This window comes from Hemiscyllium ocellatum, chromosome 8, assembly GCF_020745735.1.
Source record: "Hemiscyllium ocellatum isolate sHemOce1 chromosome 8, sHemOce1.pat.X.cur, whole genome shotgun sequence".
In the NCBI taxonomy this organism is placed as follows: domain Eukaryota; kingdom Metazoa; phylum Chordata; class Chondrichthyes; order Orectolobiformes; family Hemiscylliidae; genus Hemiscyllium; species Hemiscyllium ocellatum.
Window position 1 is genome coordinate 78,906,217 of NC_083408.1, and position 15,590 is coordinate 78,921,806.

Below are 15,590 nucleotides of genomic sequence, written 5' to 3' on the forward strand. Positions count from 1 at the left end.
TGAACTTGGCACTGCTCCCGTTGAACACCAGCTGGCAATCAGCCTGTACCTTTGCCTTGGAGTGAAATATTTCTTCTGTCTCTGTACATCCCTTTTGCATGAAACTACATCAGATTATTTTCGTGAAAACATGAAAGTCAAACTTGTAATGGAGCTGATAAAAAAAGGCCCAATTTGTATGTAATTACTAATCAAGATGGGGTACTTTAACTCAATTTCTGCATATTGTAGTGTTAATTTTATTTTTCAGAGTATTGACTGATGTGCTACAAATGTATGAGATCGTGCCAATCTTGATCATGCGATGTAATCAGATTATAAAAACAAAATGTTCTGGATGGAGAACTCAGAAGGTCTGGTGGCATCTCTGAAGAGAGAAAACAGTGTAAACATTTAAAGTCCGAAACAAGTTTTTTGAAGTCGTTTTTTTCCATTATTGCCAGCTTAGCGAATTACAAATGTATGAATAGGACCTACATGACTGCAAAGACTGATGAGAAAATTAGTTCCAGGTTTATCTCCTACCACCTCCTCTCATCTCTCCGAGTCCTTCTGATGTCATCAGAGTGAATGGTACTCAATCATTCTAAGAAGGGCTTATGCCCGAAACGTCGAATCTCCTGTTCCTTGGATGCTGCCTGACCTGCTGCGCTTTTCCAGCAACACATTTTCAGCAGTATTCTTCATTATTCTGTTTTCCAGATCACCTGTACCTTAAACATCATGACTCATTTCCTCACACACACTCACATCACTCCTTTTTTTGGGACGTTTGCTGTGTTCCTGTGCATTAAATGGACGGGGGTTTTTACTTTTGTCTTCAGATTAGTATACTCTCTGACTCTCTCTTTTAACTTCTTTCATGGGATATGTTGGCTAGCGTCGAGAGTGTGATGCTGGAAAAGCACAGCTGCTAAGGCAAATCCGATAAGCAGGAGCATTGACGTTTCGAGCACAAGCCTTTCATCAGGAATTCCACACTCTCCACTCTGACCTCCAGCATCTGCAGTCCTCACTTTCCCACATGTTGGCTAACACGTCTTTGTTTCTTCTAATATTGCCCTGCTTTTCAAACCCTAGAATCAAAACCCCACCATCAATGGACACTCTTTCAATCTCCTATTGCTATTAACTGAACCTCCCTCAGCATCATCTCAAATCAGACCACGCTTTCTTTTTCACTGACTGGGGCGAGAAACAACGCTGCTGATATCACAAACATTGTGAGATTTCAGGGAAACGATAAGATTCTGAAGTTTGTCAATTCTGCATGAGTAGTATGGACGTTAAAGATGAGTTTTTTTTATTAATGGTATTAGAAGTTAAACTTTAAAATGATTGATGAACGTGTTCGGGTAAAGGTAGGGAAGCTGAGCAACATAATGTCTTCAAATCATCTCAGGTGTATCCAAATATTAGCTTCTGTTTTCCAGATACTGCTATGTCTTTTCAACAACATCTGGGCTGTGTTCAGATTGTTGTCATCTTCATTCTCCCGTTTGAGGGCGACATCAGTTTTCTTTCTTAACCAACTGAAGGTGCATTACATTTCCTATCTCTGGTGTCTCCTCACAAGAAGCGCCGCTGCTTTTCTTTTCCTGCAGCAGGTAATGCCATCACCCACCCAGCTCCTGCAATGTTTCCCAGTCCTGTTGGGGGAGTGGGGGGTGGTACAGAAGCCTCATTCCTCCTCCCTTTCTGCAGCAAATTCCCCCCCACCCCTCCCAGTCAGGGCTGCGTCTACCTCGGAGCAGTCTGCAGGCGGAAGTCTGCGCGCGGATGCATTGTGGAGCCGAGTCCCAGATTGGAAGAGTAGGAAAAAGGAGGAGTGAAGGGGAGGGAGGGAGAGAATAAAATAACATGGCAACTCAGCAGCTGCGGAACGTGAGGAGGCCGGCGACAGCAGATGTGGCAATGCGAGGAGGATGTCAGGGCAAGCAATAGGCGGAGGAAGAAGGGCGAGAGAACAAACGAATAAAAACAGAACGGGGGTGGGGGAGAACAAATCCACATTGAGGTGGGGGTGTGGGGAGTGGAGGGGGGACGTGAAGTAAATCGTAGCAGGAATAATTGGTGGAGAGCCAGCCTCGGGCGGGCGGGCAGGCAGGCAGGAGGACAGACTGAGGGTGCGCGGCGGCAGGAGCTGACAGCTGGACTCAGCCCGTGTCAACACTGAGCAGACAGACTCCACAGGCAGCACCGTGGCCACCAGCTCTCCCAGCCCCCGTGGGTGGAAAACCAAAATAAACAGCTCCTGTATATAAACATAATATATTCATCTGGAAATGAGGTAGGATTGTTAAAAAAAAACCCGTCTGTTTCATCTTGCATTCCAAATTTAAAAAAAAAGTCAATGCAATCATGATTTAGCAGTTACGCTTTCACAATGGGCTTATTTAGAATTGCCGAGAGGAGATTGCGTTAATGTTGGGTTTTTTTTGTTGTACTGCTCTGTGTCCTCCAGTCAGAGCTCCAGAGGTTGCTCTGTTCAGTAGCGGCTGCTGTTTGTCTCCTGGGTGATTTCCAGTGCTCCAGGCTCAATGGGCTGCCAGTGCATTTTGGGGTTGTTTGGTCTCGATCAGCGGCACAGATGTTTAAACATCAGCACAGCTAGCTACCCGTGCTGTTTTATCGGTGCATTCTGTCCCCAAACTGGCGATCACCAGAACCTTTCCTAAAGCATCCTTGTCGTTGCAATGTGCCATCTGCCCCCAGCTATGGACTTGGGGTTTCAAAATTCAAACTGGCTCATCATTAAACGTTAAATAAATATCGTTCTTCCCTAGTGATCGTTTTTAATGACACACTTGAATGAAGTTAAAAGGCCAAAGGTCGTATACAGTAACACGGTATTCCTGTGGTTGTTTCGGGAGATGGAATGATATAAGGAAGCATGTTGGTTTTGACCAAGGAGGAGCCAGACAGTAGCAATGACATAACTTCAGTCTACAACATACCTCTCAGCTGCATAGCTGTCTCGTCGTTCGTATTTTCCGGAACTGAGTAACAATACTTAAAATTGATTCATAATGGCAAGTGTTGACAGACAGATGTAGGGATCTACTGTTATTGGCTTGGCAAGCCTTCTGACATCTGTCACTAAATAGTTGCTCTGGAGATCTCCCTTGTGCTGCAGCTATATATATATATATATGCTTATAAACGCGAAAAAAAATCAAAAACATAATTTTCGAAACAGAACTATTGTTGAGATTTTCGTTTTGCTACTTTAAAAAAATCAACGTAAAGATCAGTCTTATGATTTAACGTATATATTTGTGATTTTTCAAATTACGAGCTTTTGCAATGTGAAAGTTAGGTGTAAAAACACAACTGAAAATTTCACTACAGAGCTCTCTGATAGAGTCATATAGATTCGAAACGTTCGCTTGCTCTCTCTCCATGGATGCTGTCTGATCCTCTGTGACCTCCAGCATCTGCAGTAATTTGTTCCTATATTGTATAAAATCACTACACTGGGATAGAAATTATTTTTGAAAAAGTTACTTTAATTGAAAAAAGATTATCGAACTTATTTAAATATTGCAAATTATACTTAGTAACATTTCCAAGTACGTCATTATTTTAAAATGTGTATCGTGGGATACGGACTTCGCTGGTTCGGCGATTAATCGCTAATTGCCCATCCTTAATTGCCCATGATGAGATGGCGGTGAGTTGCCTTTTACCCTGTGGTGTAGATACTGCCATTGGGATGTTATAAGGGAGTTCCAGGATTTGAATCTAGGGACGGTTCAGAATGGCGATGTCATTGTGGTTTGGGATTCGGAGGTGGTGATTCCCATGTATCTGATGCCCTTGTCCTTAGAGATGGTAAATGTTGCAAGTTTGTGATGAGCTCTTGAATGAATTGCTGCAGTGCATTTAGTATTTTATGCACACTGCTGGCACAGTGAATTTCGAACTGAATGGAGTGCATACAGCAATGCTTGGGGTACTGATCGAGTAGACAGCTTAATGGAGCTTCCTGAGTACACTAACCTAGGCAAGCGGAGAGTAGTCCATCATACTCCTGACTTGCATCTTGAAGATGGTGGATAGGCACTTGGGAGGCAGGAAGTGAGTTAATTGCCATCGAATTCCCAGTCCCTCCAGCTCTTGTAGCCATTGTATTTATGTGGCTGGATAAGTTCAGTTTCTGGTCAATGCTATCCCCCAGGGTGTTGATAGTAGGGGATCTAATGATTGTGATACTATTGAATCTTGAGAGATGGTCAGATCCTTGAAGATGGACATTACCTGGCACTTGTAAGCTGCAAATGTTACTTGCCATATGTTGGCTTTTATTAGAAAGGTAATGGAAAATAAAAGCCAGAAAGTTTTATTGCATCTGTATAAGGCATTTGTGAGACCATATTTAGAAAACTGTGAAGAGTTGCCATGATTTGGAGATGCTGGTGTTGGACTGGGGTGTACAAAGTTAAAAATCACACAACACCAGGTCCGAAAGCTAGTGTGCTTCCAATTAAATCTGTTAGACTATAACCTGGTGTTGTGTGATTTTTAACTGTGAAGAGTTGCAATTTCCTCATTTGAAAAATATAATTAATTTCGAAGCCGCTCATGGAAGGTTCACTTGACACATTGCTGTGATAAGGGATTAACTTATGAAGCACCAATTCCAGTAGCACACCACTTGTATCCTTCCACTTGCTGCAGCCAGAAATAGCAATCCCTGCTGGGACCTCCTGGGCTTCTTGGTATTGATAATATTCTTAAAAGTCCAGCTAGGTCAAGTGTTGGCAGACCATGGCCACCCGGAATGGAACCTGCTAATTGTGTCAGACATATTGAGCAGAAGTAAATTGACTTTGCTGACTGGGTCCTTGAAGGTGGGGTTTGGGGAAGCATGTAGTCACTGCCCATAGAATGTGTCATGAGATGTTGGTGATTGACAGAGGGCTGAAGGAGGGCTGGAGTCGCTAGGTTACTACTCTGACTTTCATGTTGGGAATTGTAATCATCTAGTTTCTATCCAACAAATGGGAGAATGGATAGCTGCATAAATGTAGATATTGATGTATTTTAACACATGAAAATAGGACTTGTACAGCTCTCTGGTGAGAATCTCATATCACCGTTTAACACTTGGTTGGAAAGTGCTACGTTTTTGCTCTTGTCGTTGGGAAATAATTTCATGTAGTTCTCCCAGTTTTTTTTGCCATTTTCCATTGTTTAGAGACTGGGAAGATTTTGACCATTGTATTTATGCAAGACTGAGATAGATTTTTAACAGACAAGAGATTCAAGAGTTAAAGTGGCAGACAGGAAAGTGGCGTTTGAGACCACAACTTGGTCTTCCTGAATGTGGAGCCGGCTTCAAGAGTGGAATGGATTACTTCTGTTGCTGAGCGTCATGTTCCTATGTACCCCCAGAGTTCCAATGATGATCATTCAGAATGTGAAAACACATTATTTTTTCAATTATGCTCTCATTCCTATAATTTCATGGGCAATGGAAGGTATACAGTCCTTAAGAGCAAAATCATCCCATTTATATTTTAATATAATACATATTATATTTTAGTACACATCAATCTGTGAAGTATGAGTGACTTTAATAGTAAGCAAATCAATTTTTAAAGTGGGATAATGTATAATAAATAACAGACAATGATATCTGGCAGCTGTTAGACACAAGGTCAGGTCGTAAGTGCTTACTGATAATTTTGGACCTTATGACTATTCCTGCTGACATGAGGCATGGAAAGCTACAAGTAGCTGAAAAGAAGTAAATGAAGTAGAAAAGTAAAAAGGTGAAAATTCAATGAAGCAGAGGAACAGATGTATGGACAAGTTTGAATGAAAACTTATTTAAAGCAAAATTAATAGAAGAGAATGCATCTGGAGCAAGTGAATGGACACCAGAGAGGAATAAATTGTTAAATAGTCAAGTAAAACAAAAGTGGACACAATAATACCTCCAGCTCTTCTATGCCTCAGTATTTACGTCTTTGTCCTCTGAATTACATACTGGATTTGTGTTCTGCAGATATAGGTAGCCATTTGTACCATACCCAGTTGCCTATCCCTGCATGAGGCCAGACAGTGCGTATCAGAACCATATTTGTTCTTGGCAGTATCTCAGCTAAGCCTGATTCTGACTTTGCCCAACAACCGCACTGGGCACTGACCAATGAGGACCACTGTGGTGTAGCTTCAGCAACGGAAATCCAAGTTGACTTTTCTGTTTGCCTTTGCTGAAGTACCCCACTTGAATTAAATTAATTCACTACAAAGCAAATACCTTAGTTGAAATTTTTGTGACTTGAATAGTTTAGGCATGGACAAGTTCAGTTTAATGCACTATTAAACAATGGGAGAATACAGAATGCAATTTTGAGAGATTGAGTGTACCATTATAAATTACTGTAGAGTTGGAAGTTTGTGTCTCTCTATGTGTACTACATGTTGTTAGATTTGCTGGCAAGTTTAAGAACAGAGTTAACTACTTTATGTTAAATGACTGCATTCCTTCTATAAAATATCAAAGAAATTCATATTGTATTATTTAGATTTGTTTAAAATCTGGTTGAAGATTTGTAGCTCGGGTATCCGTTGTTGTGGTTCTGCTCGCCGAGCTGGAGGTTTTTGCTGCAAACGTTTCGTTCCCTGGCTAGGGAACATCATCAGTGCTGTTGGAGCCTCGTGTGAAGTGCTGCTTTGATGTTTCTTCCGGTATTTGTATTGGTTTGTTCTTGCCGCTTCCGGGTGTCAGTTTCAGCTGCAGTGATTTGTATGTGGGGTCCAGGTCGATGTGTCTGTTGATGGATGTTCTTGCCGTTTCCGGGTGTCAGTTTCAGCTGTAGTGGTTTGTATATGGTGCCCAGGTCAATGTGTCTGTTGATGGAGTTTGGGGATGAATGCCATGCTTCTAGGAATTCTCTGGCTGTTCTCTGTCTGGCTTGTCCTATGATAGTGGTGTTTTCCCAGTCAAATTCATGTTGCTGGTTGTCTGAGTGTATGGCCACTAGAGATAGCTGGTCGTGTCGTTTTGTGGCTAGCTGATGTTCATGGATGCGGATTGTTAGCTGTCTTCCTGTTTGTCCTATATAGTGTTTTGTGCAGTCCTTGCATGGTATTTTGTAAACTACGTTAGTTTGGCTCATGCTGGGTATTGGGTCCTTTGTTCTAGTGAGTTGTTGTCTGAGCGTGGATGTTGGCTTGTGTGCTGTTATGAGTCCTAAAGGTCGCAGTAGTCTGGCTGTCAGTTCTGAGACGCTCCTGACGTATGGTAGAGTGGCTAGTCCTTTTGGTTGTGGCATGTCCTCGTTCCTCGGTCTATCTCTTAGGCATCTGGTGATAAAGTTGCGTGGGTATTTCGCCAAAAACGGATACCCACGCAACTTTATCACCAGATGCCTAAGAGATAGACTGAGGAACGAGGACATGCCACAACCAAAAGGACTAGCCACTCTACCATACGTCAGGAGCGTCTCAGAACTGACAGCCAGACTACTGCGACCTTTAGGACTCATAACAGCACACAAGCCAACATCCACGCTCAGACAACAACTCACTAGAACAAAGGACCCAATACCCAGCATGAGCCAAACTAACGTAGTTTACAAAATACCATGCAAGGACTGCACAAAACACTATATAGGACAAACAGGAAGACAGCTAACAATCCGCATCCATGAACATCAGCTAGCCACAAAACGACACGACCAGCTATCTCTAGTGGCCATACACTCAGACAACCAGCAACATGAATTTGACTGGGAAAACACCACTATCATAGGACAAGCCAGACAGAGAACAGCCAGAGAATTCCTAGAAGCATGGCATTCATCCCCAAACTCCATCAACAGACACATTGACCTGGGCACCATATACAAACCACTACAGCTGAAACTGACACCCGGAAACGGCAAGAACATCCATCAACAGACACATCGACCTGGACCCCACATACAAATCACTGCAGCTGAAACTGACACCCGGAAGCGGCAAGAACAAACCAATACAAATACCGGAAGAAACATCAAAGCAGCGCTTCACACGAGGCTCCAACAGCACTGATGATGTTCCCTAGCCAGGGAACGAAACGTTTGCAGCAAAAACTTCCAGCTCGGCGAGCAGAACCACAACATATTTAGATTTGTCACTAATATCATGCAAGAATATTGTCTCTAAATTATTATCATCTTTACACATCCACATCTTGTGCTTTTTGTGATCAAAAGGGCAAGCCAGTGTTTTGTTTACAAGACTCTATTAGTTCTGCACTGTAACTCCTAAATGGGAAGCCCATGACAGTGCTACAATTTCATTTGCTTACTAATTTTTCCTTCTGGACATTAGCTCTGAATGAAGCTGAATAGAATTTACCATGTAGGAATTATGAGCATTCGTCAGTTACATATATCTCCTGTCATATAGTCATTGAGCTGTCATTTCCAGAGATAATTTGGGACAAACTTTATAAATTATTGTCTTGTCTTAGACAAAGCATAATCTTAAATATCATTTTAAAAATGGTTCTTAGCATAAATTCCTTTAAATCTGTAATTTTACTGTTTTCAAGTGTAGATTTTGAAAATCCGTATCACTTTGGCTGTATATACAGAAATTTTCTACCTGGAAAGTAGGTTATGAAGTCATAAAGATATACAAATAGAGAATTGTTATGGTGCAGAATGAAGGGGTTCTGCCCACCATACCTACACTAATTCTCTCAATGAGAATTATGATTTAGAGCCATTCTCCTGCCTTTTGTCTATAACTCTGAATATTGTTTGCATTTAACTAATCATCTCGTACGGTGAAAAATATCACTGAGCCTTTTGGCAAGAATCCCTCAAAAACTCAAAACAACTTGTATTTGGCCAAAACCATGTAAGATTCAGTCCTTCATTAGCCTTTCTCTTTTCTATTCAAGTGTCTGTCTATCTAGCTTTCACAGTGTTTGTACACTGATATTATTCCCTAACATTACTGTTTCTCACACTGCATTTATTGTAAAGTTCCCTACCACTTGACCTTTGTATCAGGAGAGAGACAAACCATTCTGGAGTCATGCCTAGAATGATAGCTTTGATGACATTAGTGTTGGAAGATTGTCTTGTACTCAAAAATCAGACTGCACATTCGCTATAGAGTAGGACAGGAAACAAAAACTTGTTACACAATTCTCTAAGTGCATACAGTACTTGAGAGCAAGGTCGAAAGCAAAGTACTTTGGGAATGTGAAATAAAACCAGAAAAAGTTTAAATGAAACTGCAGGTTAGACAGTGTCTGTGGTTGACTTTACACACCTGAGATTTTAGCCAGAGTCTTGTTCTACTGGACCAGTGAGGTGAGAGGGCATTTAAGTAGATGGGGTGGTGAGCTACCCAGCCCTCAGGCCTTAGCCAATCTTTAACTGCTCATCCCTGATAACACTTGTGGTAGTGAGTTGCCACCTTCAGCGCCTATATCTGTGTGGTGTACGAAGTAAGATGCAGTATAGTAAGAAAGAGGGTTCCAGAATTTTGACCCAGCAACTGCAAAGAAATGACAAAAAAGTTCCAGTTCAGGATGGTGTATGGCTTGGTGAGAAACTTGCACATGGCATATCTTCTGCCCTTGTTTTTCTAGGTGTTAGATGTCATGGGGTTATCAGATCTGTCTAAGAAGTCTCGATGAATTGTTGCATAGACAGTGCTTACACAATGTATTAGCAGTGGAGTGAATTAACGCTGATAACATGAGATGGGTGCCAATAAAGTGGATTGCTTTGACCTGGATGGTGTCAACCTTCCTAAGTATTGTCGGAGCTACACTCATCCAGGCAAGTGGAAAAGACTCCATTACCTGTTGCAGAATTCTCAGCCTCTAACCTGTTCTTATAGCCACAGTATTTTATGGCTCGTCCAGTTTAGTTTCTGGTCAGTGGTAACCCTTTTAATCAGGTGTAAATGTTTCTTTTCACTTATCAGACCAAGCCTAAATGTTGTTCAGGTCTTGCTGCATATTGATATGGACTGCTTTGGATCTGAGGAGCTATGAATATTAATAAGCATTGTGCAAATGTCAATTAATTCCCCAACTCCTGAGGTTGTGTAGAAAAGTCATTGATGAAGCCTCTGAAGATGGTTACTCCCAGCTCATTACTTTGATGACTGAAAGGGCCATTGTGATACATTGGTGGTGTCTCAACCTCTGGACCAGGAGGGCTGAATACAAGTGCCATCTGCTGCAGAGGTGTGTGCATCTGACAGTTGATTTAAAGGAAAGATAACCTGAGGATTGCCCAGGGACTCTGAGGATGCTGTTCCAGCAGCAGCCACACCTTCCCTATAGCGCTGTTGAGCACTGGAGCTTCTGGCAGCTCATTCGTCTGACTGCTTTGCCCCAGGGGACTCAGATGAAGACCCACCGATGTCCTTGACACTGCCTGATCAGCAAAGGATTCCACAGTTTTTCTTAGAAAAAGCAGCATCGGTCTCTCACTGGCTCTCCAACAAAGACATCAGTGACACCCACCGCCAGTGGTGGATTTCACCTGTTACCTATGTTCTTCTTCATAGATACTGCTCGACTTGCTGTACATTTCCAGCATCTCACTTTTCTATGTCAAAGAGATGCATTTGCACATGCAGGAATGTGGTAGGCATGACATTTGAGTGTCAGAATACATAAAATAATTTGACAGCACAGTTGGGCTCCCATTGCCATTGTCATGTTGTTGCATTTACTAATCTTGATCCAGTGAACCAGTGGCATTTGTTTCGTTAAAACTTGTAAAAATATTATATCATACCTTAGAAAAATGTTCCATAAAGGAATTGAGTTTTCTAAGGCTTCACATATTGACTAATATTCTATTCCGTGTCTGGTTGCTTTGTTGAGTCACTTGTAATGAGCCATTGAAGAGGTGGTATTAATGTGGCATCCAAGGAGCCAACACTGTTATTTCACTAATTTTAATTTCCTACATCCAGTATGATTATCATGAGATAAAATACATTCCCTTAACAGATAAAAGTGTATCTAAACTACATGCTTATTTTGAAAATGCAAATATATATATTTACACAATATTGAAATCTTTTAAGTATCTTTGTGCCTTTTTGTAACCACACGATATCCTCAATGAGTGCAAGTGGTTGATGCAGTTTTAGTGTGTGTTTTGTGAGGTAATTTCTCCCCTTGTGCATTGACAAGATTCTGGATGCAGAACCATGCTGGATGCACATTTTAGGTATCTCGCTTATAATTATGTGGCAGCATGAAATGGTTCATTTGCCACCAAATGACAGTAGTTTCAGTGCAATGACATATTAAGTACACCCACACCAAGGCACCAAAAATAAATAGAATCCAATTCTTCATTGGAAGATATTTTTAAACCAGTACAGACTGTGGTGCTTTTAAATATAAGTTCCTGTTATTTAGATGATATACTGCAGATGACATTTTGTAACTTCATGCACTTGGATTTATTTTGTGCAACTTAGTTTGAACTTTTTTTTGCTGGAAAATTAACCATTTGTTTTAATAACTTTAAATTTATTTACAACTTTCACTGTGGCAACAATTTAGCACTAAAGTATTGCAAATCGTCCAGTTGTTTTTTTTTCAGAATATTGTGTGTTTTATCTATGACTCCAATTTTGCTTAGGAATATTTATTGATAAAATGTACAGAAAGTTATTTGAAACAGTTGCATTTTTAAAATTAAAAAAGCATTTGCATCCTAAATTGTTAAAAATTAACATGTATATGACAGCAGACCAGAACTTCAAAACCTAGTAGCTTCACTCCAAGGTTTTCCACCTAGTTAAACATGCAAATACACCATGTAAAGTTAAAAGGGGGACATTCTCTCGACAGCAGTATAAAGGGTAATTTGGATATTAATGCAATCAAACAAAGTTCATTCAAATTGAGCTCTGTCCCATTCAACCATAGAACAATTATCCAACTATGACCTGAGGAACAAAATGTTCCAAAAATGGAACAGGGTTTGACAAATGAAAAAGGAATGAAATGTTTATTTCATTTGAACACCATAAAAGGAACAAAGTCTAAACATCCCAGATTGTAAACGTTTACAGCACAGAGCTTTAAAGGGAAATGCCTATGCGTTTATATCAGCAAGACACAGCATTTGGTAAAAAGTATTATTTTTAAAGGCTAAATTAATTGTCATTTTACTGTTTTTCTTGATTAATGCATTTGACTGAGTGAAAATAATACATCTAATGAGTTATTTCTTTGAAACAAAGAGCAGCGATATAGGATAGATGCTCTTTGTCGTCGTTCTTTGCAATTACTTTGAAACTTTCTCATAAGCTTTGCTATTTCTCTCAGCTGCACTCCCTAATCCCTGGATTTATCTTCATAATACAATATTACTTTATCAATTTGGGCTTGTCTTTGACTCTACCTCAATTTATTATTGACTGCATTCCAATCTTAACTCTTGACATTAACTTCATTCTGACTTAGAGTCGAGGATCTAATTTCTCTCTAATATCCTGGTTGTGGTCACTGCTCACTTTGATCAACCTAGTTTATCATTATAAAATTGATTTGAAATGTAACAACCTTACGTAGATGGGATGTGAAAATATTATGAAAATATGTAGCAATGGCTGTAAGATTTCCCTGTACCTTATATTGTAGTACATGTTGCAGTTTTGCATTCTTAGATACAGTTTTTACTTAAGGTAATTGAAGTTTATTTAGATTCATTCATAAGTTTGTAAATTTTGAAAGGTCATTAGAAAAACCTAGATGTATTTATCACAATATTCCATCATATTCAAGTGCATATTTGGGAAAATAATTATCATAATCATGTTAACCTTCCCCAACTGATCTGAGGTCTTTAATTGAAAAGAAAAACAGGGCTTGACTACTTTTATGCTTACTCCGTCCCACCCCTGATTCCATCAACCTGTACATGAACAAAACCACCATCATCTATGTGAAGGCTATGTATTTTTATTTTCCTGAATTGTTTTCTGAAGCCGATCCCATTAAATCCAGCCTGGTATACACCACAGCTGGAATACTTCTGCATGATCAGAAATTAATAATAATTTTAACATACACTGAAGAAACCTTGTCCATGGTCATTACATGTACCAAATACCAATCACCATGGTTTCCTAGAAATTGGTTGATTATTTCCAGGAATTGGGAGGGAATATCTAGGAACCTTCACTTGCTAAAGTGTCCATTAGTTTTCTTTTTTCTTCTTTTGCCTATCGAAGTGTATGACCCATGGAATGATATGTTTAATTATATGAGTAGTTTGCTTTATGAGGGTTGGAGCACTGGAGAAAATCAAAAATAGAAATGGAAATATAATGTACCTTTTATATGCTTGAGGCATTGCTTTTTAAAATCAAATTAAACAGAATAATTAAAGAATTTTAATGTGATTGATTGTAAAGTGTAGCACTGGGAGGAAAAATATGCCCAGATGCTTTGAGAATGGTCTTTGAAATGACTACTAGTGAAATTGAAAGAAGCCTAAGAGTTTTCGACTTAATACTCAGTGTATTCAATCAGTGCACAGTAACAATCATAAAGGCCATAGAATAGGGAACTATAAAGTCAAGGTGCTAAATTACAAATCTGAGGAACTGTGGTCAGTCTGTACAATGTTCTGTAAAACTGTTCCAAATCTGATCATAAAGAAGACATTCAAGTACTAAAAACAGTGTAGTGAGAAGCTGTGATTTCTAATGGTAGAGTTTTAAAATATTGGGGAATCTCTGCTACTCAGCCTTGAAAGGAATTGACAATATGTTTTTCTTGATTCCTGATGAAGGGCTTTTACCCAAAACATCGATTTTCCTGGTCCTCGAATACTGCCTGACTTGCTGTGCTTTTTTAGCACTCTAATCTAGACTCTGATTTCCAGCATTTGCAGTCCTCACTTTTGCCTAATATGTTTTTCTTATCACAATAGAATATATGAGATTGCAAATGATTTGGAAACTGTTAATTTGGAAATGTATTTTAAGCTTTTCAAGAACAGGATATAAAACCATAATTTCCAGGATTGATGTGGGCCCTGTTACATTCCAAGGAGGACCTGGAGGCTGAAGTGTTATACAGCAGGAGCTTTAATACGGGGATGTATATTGTACAGGCAGCAAGCTTAGAGTAAATGGTTTTCCATCCAAAATAGCCAATGACATCATCATTATCAAGTTATGGAGTCATATAGCATAGAAAAAGGCCCCTAAACCCATCATGTCTATGCCAACAAATAAACACCAAGCTACATGAATCCCATTTATCTGTACTCCCTCCATAGTCTACTATGCCCTGGCATTTTATGATTTGGAGGTACTAGTGTTGGACTGGAATGTACAAAGTTAAAAATCACACAACACCAGGTTATAGTCAAACAACTAACTTTCAGAGTGCTGCTTCTTCATCAGATGTTTGTCCTCAAGTCCTGATAAACCTATTCCAACAGTCATTGTATCAGAGGTCAGATCAGTTTTCCTTCATGTGAATCCAAGGAAAGCAATGGGACCAAACGGATTACCAGGTGTGCACTCAGAGCATGCACACTTCAACTGGCAGAGGTCTTCTCGGACATCTTCAGCCTCTCCCTGCTGCAGGCCATTGCCCCTGCCTGTTTCAAAAGGGCCAACATCATCCCTATGCCTAAGAAGGCTCATGCAACTTGTCTCAATGACTACCATTCGGTGGTCATGAAGTGCTTTGAAAGGCTGGTCGGAGCATTAATCGACTCCAGCCTCCTTACTACTCTTGAGCCACTCCAATTTATCTATTGGACCAACAGATCCACGTCAGATGCCATACCACTTGCCCTTCACTGCTCCCTAGAACATCTTGACACCAAGAACAACTATGTAAGAATCCAATTCATTGACTACAGCTCAGCTTTCAACACTATTATCCCCTCGAGACTGATTACAAAACTTAGTGATCTCGGACTAAGCCCCACTCTCTGCAACTGGATCCACAGTTTCCTGACCCACAGGCCATAATCAGTGAAGATTGGGGACAATATTTCATCTTCATTAACACTCAACACTGGAGCCCTCCAGAGGTGTGTACTCAGCCCCCTACTGTACTCACTGTATTCCCATGACTGCATCACCAAATACCAGACTAATGCCATTTACAAATTCGCTGATGACACCAACATAGTCGGTCGAATCTCAGATGGCAATGAAACAGACTACAGGCGGGAGGTGGAAGACCTGGAAAAGTGGTGCACTGAGAACAACCTAGCTCTCGATGCCAGCAAAACCAAGGAACTCATTATTGACTTTTGGCGGGATGTTACTCATCCCCCCCTACACATTAACAGCACAGGTGGAACGAGTGGAGAGTATCAAGCTCCTGCAAGTGGTCATCTTGGACTCTTCATGTGGATGCACTGGTTACAAAGGCCCAACAACGTATCTTCTTCCTCAGGCAGCTGAGGAAATTTGGCATGATGGCGAATACCCTTGCCAACTTTTATAGGTGTGCCATTGACAGCATTTTGTCTGGATGTATCACTACCTGGTACGGCAACTGTATCATTCAACATTGGAGATGGTTACAGAGAGTGGTGAACTTGGCTCGGACAATCACAAAG

At 40.4% G+C, this 15,590-nt stretch overlaps 1 protein-coding gene across 2 annotated transcripts in view; it reads left to right on the forward strand.

Annotated features, from left to right (window-relative positions):
* Positions 1–2,060: 2,060 nt before the first annotated feature.
* The window catches only part of LOC132817944 (ena/VASP-like protein), a 267,584-nt gene continuing 254,054 nt past the window's right edge, over positions 2,061–15,590 (forward strand). For both annotated transcript variants that reach the window (XM_060828496.1, XM_060828497.1), the window contains exon 1: positions 2,061–2,290. The gene's annotated coding sequence lies outside the window, so the exon portion shown is untranslated. The remainder of the gene's footprint in view (positions 2,291–15,590) is intronic.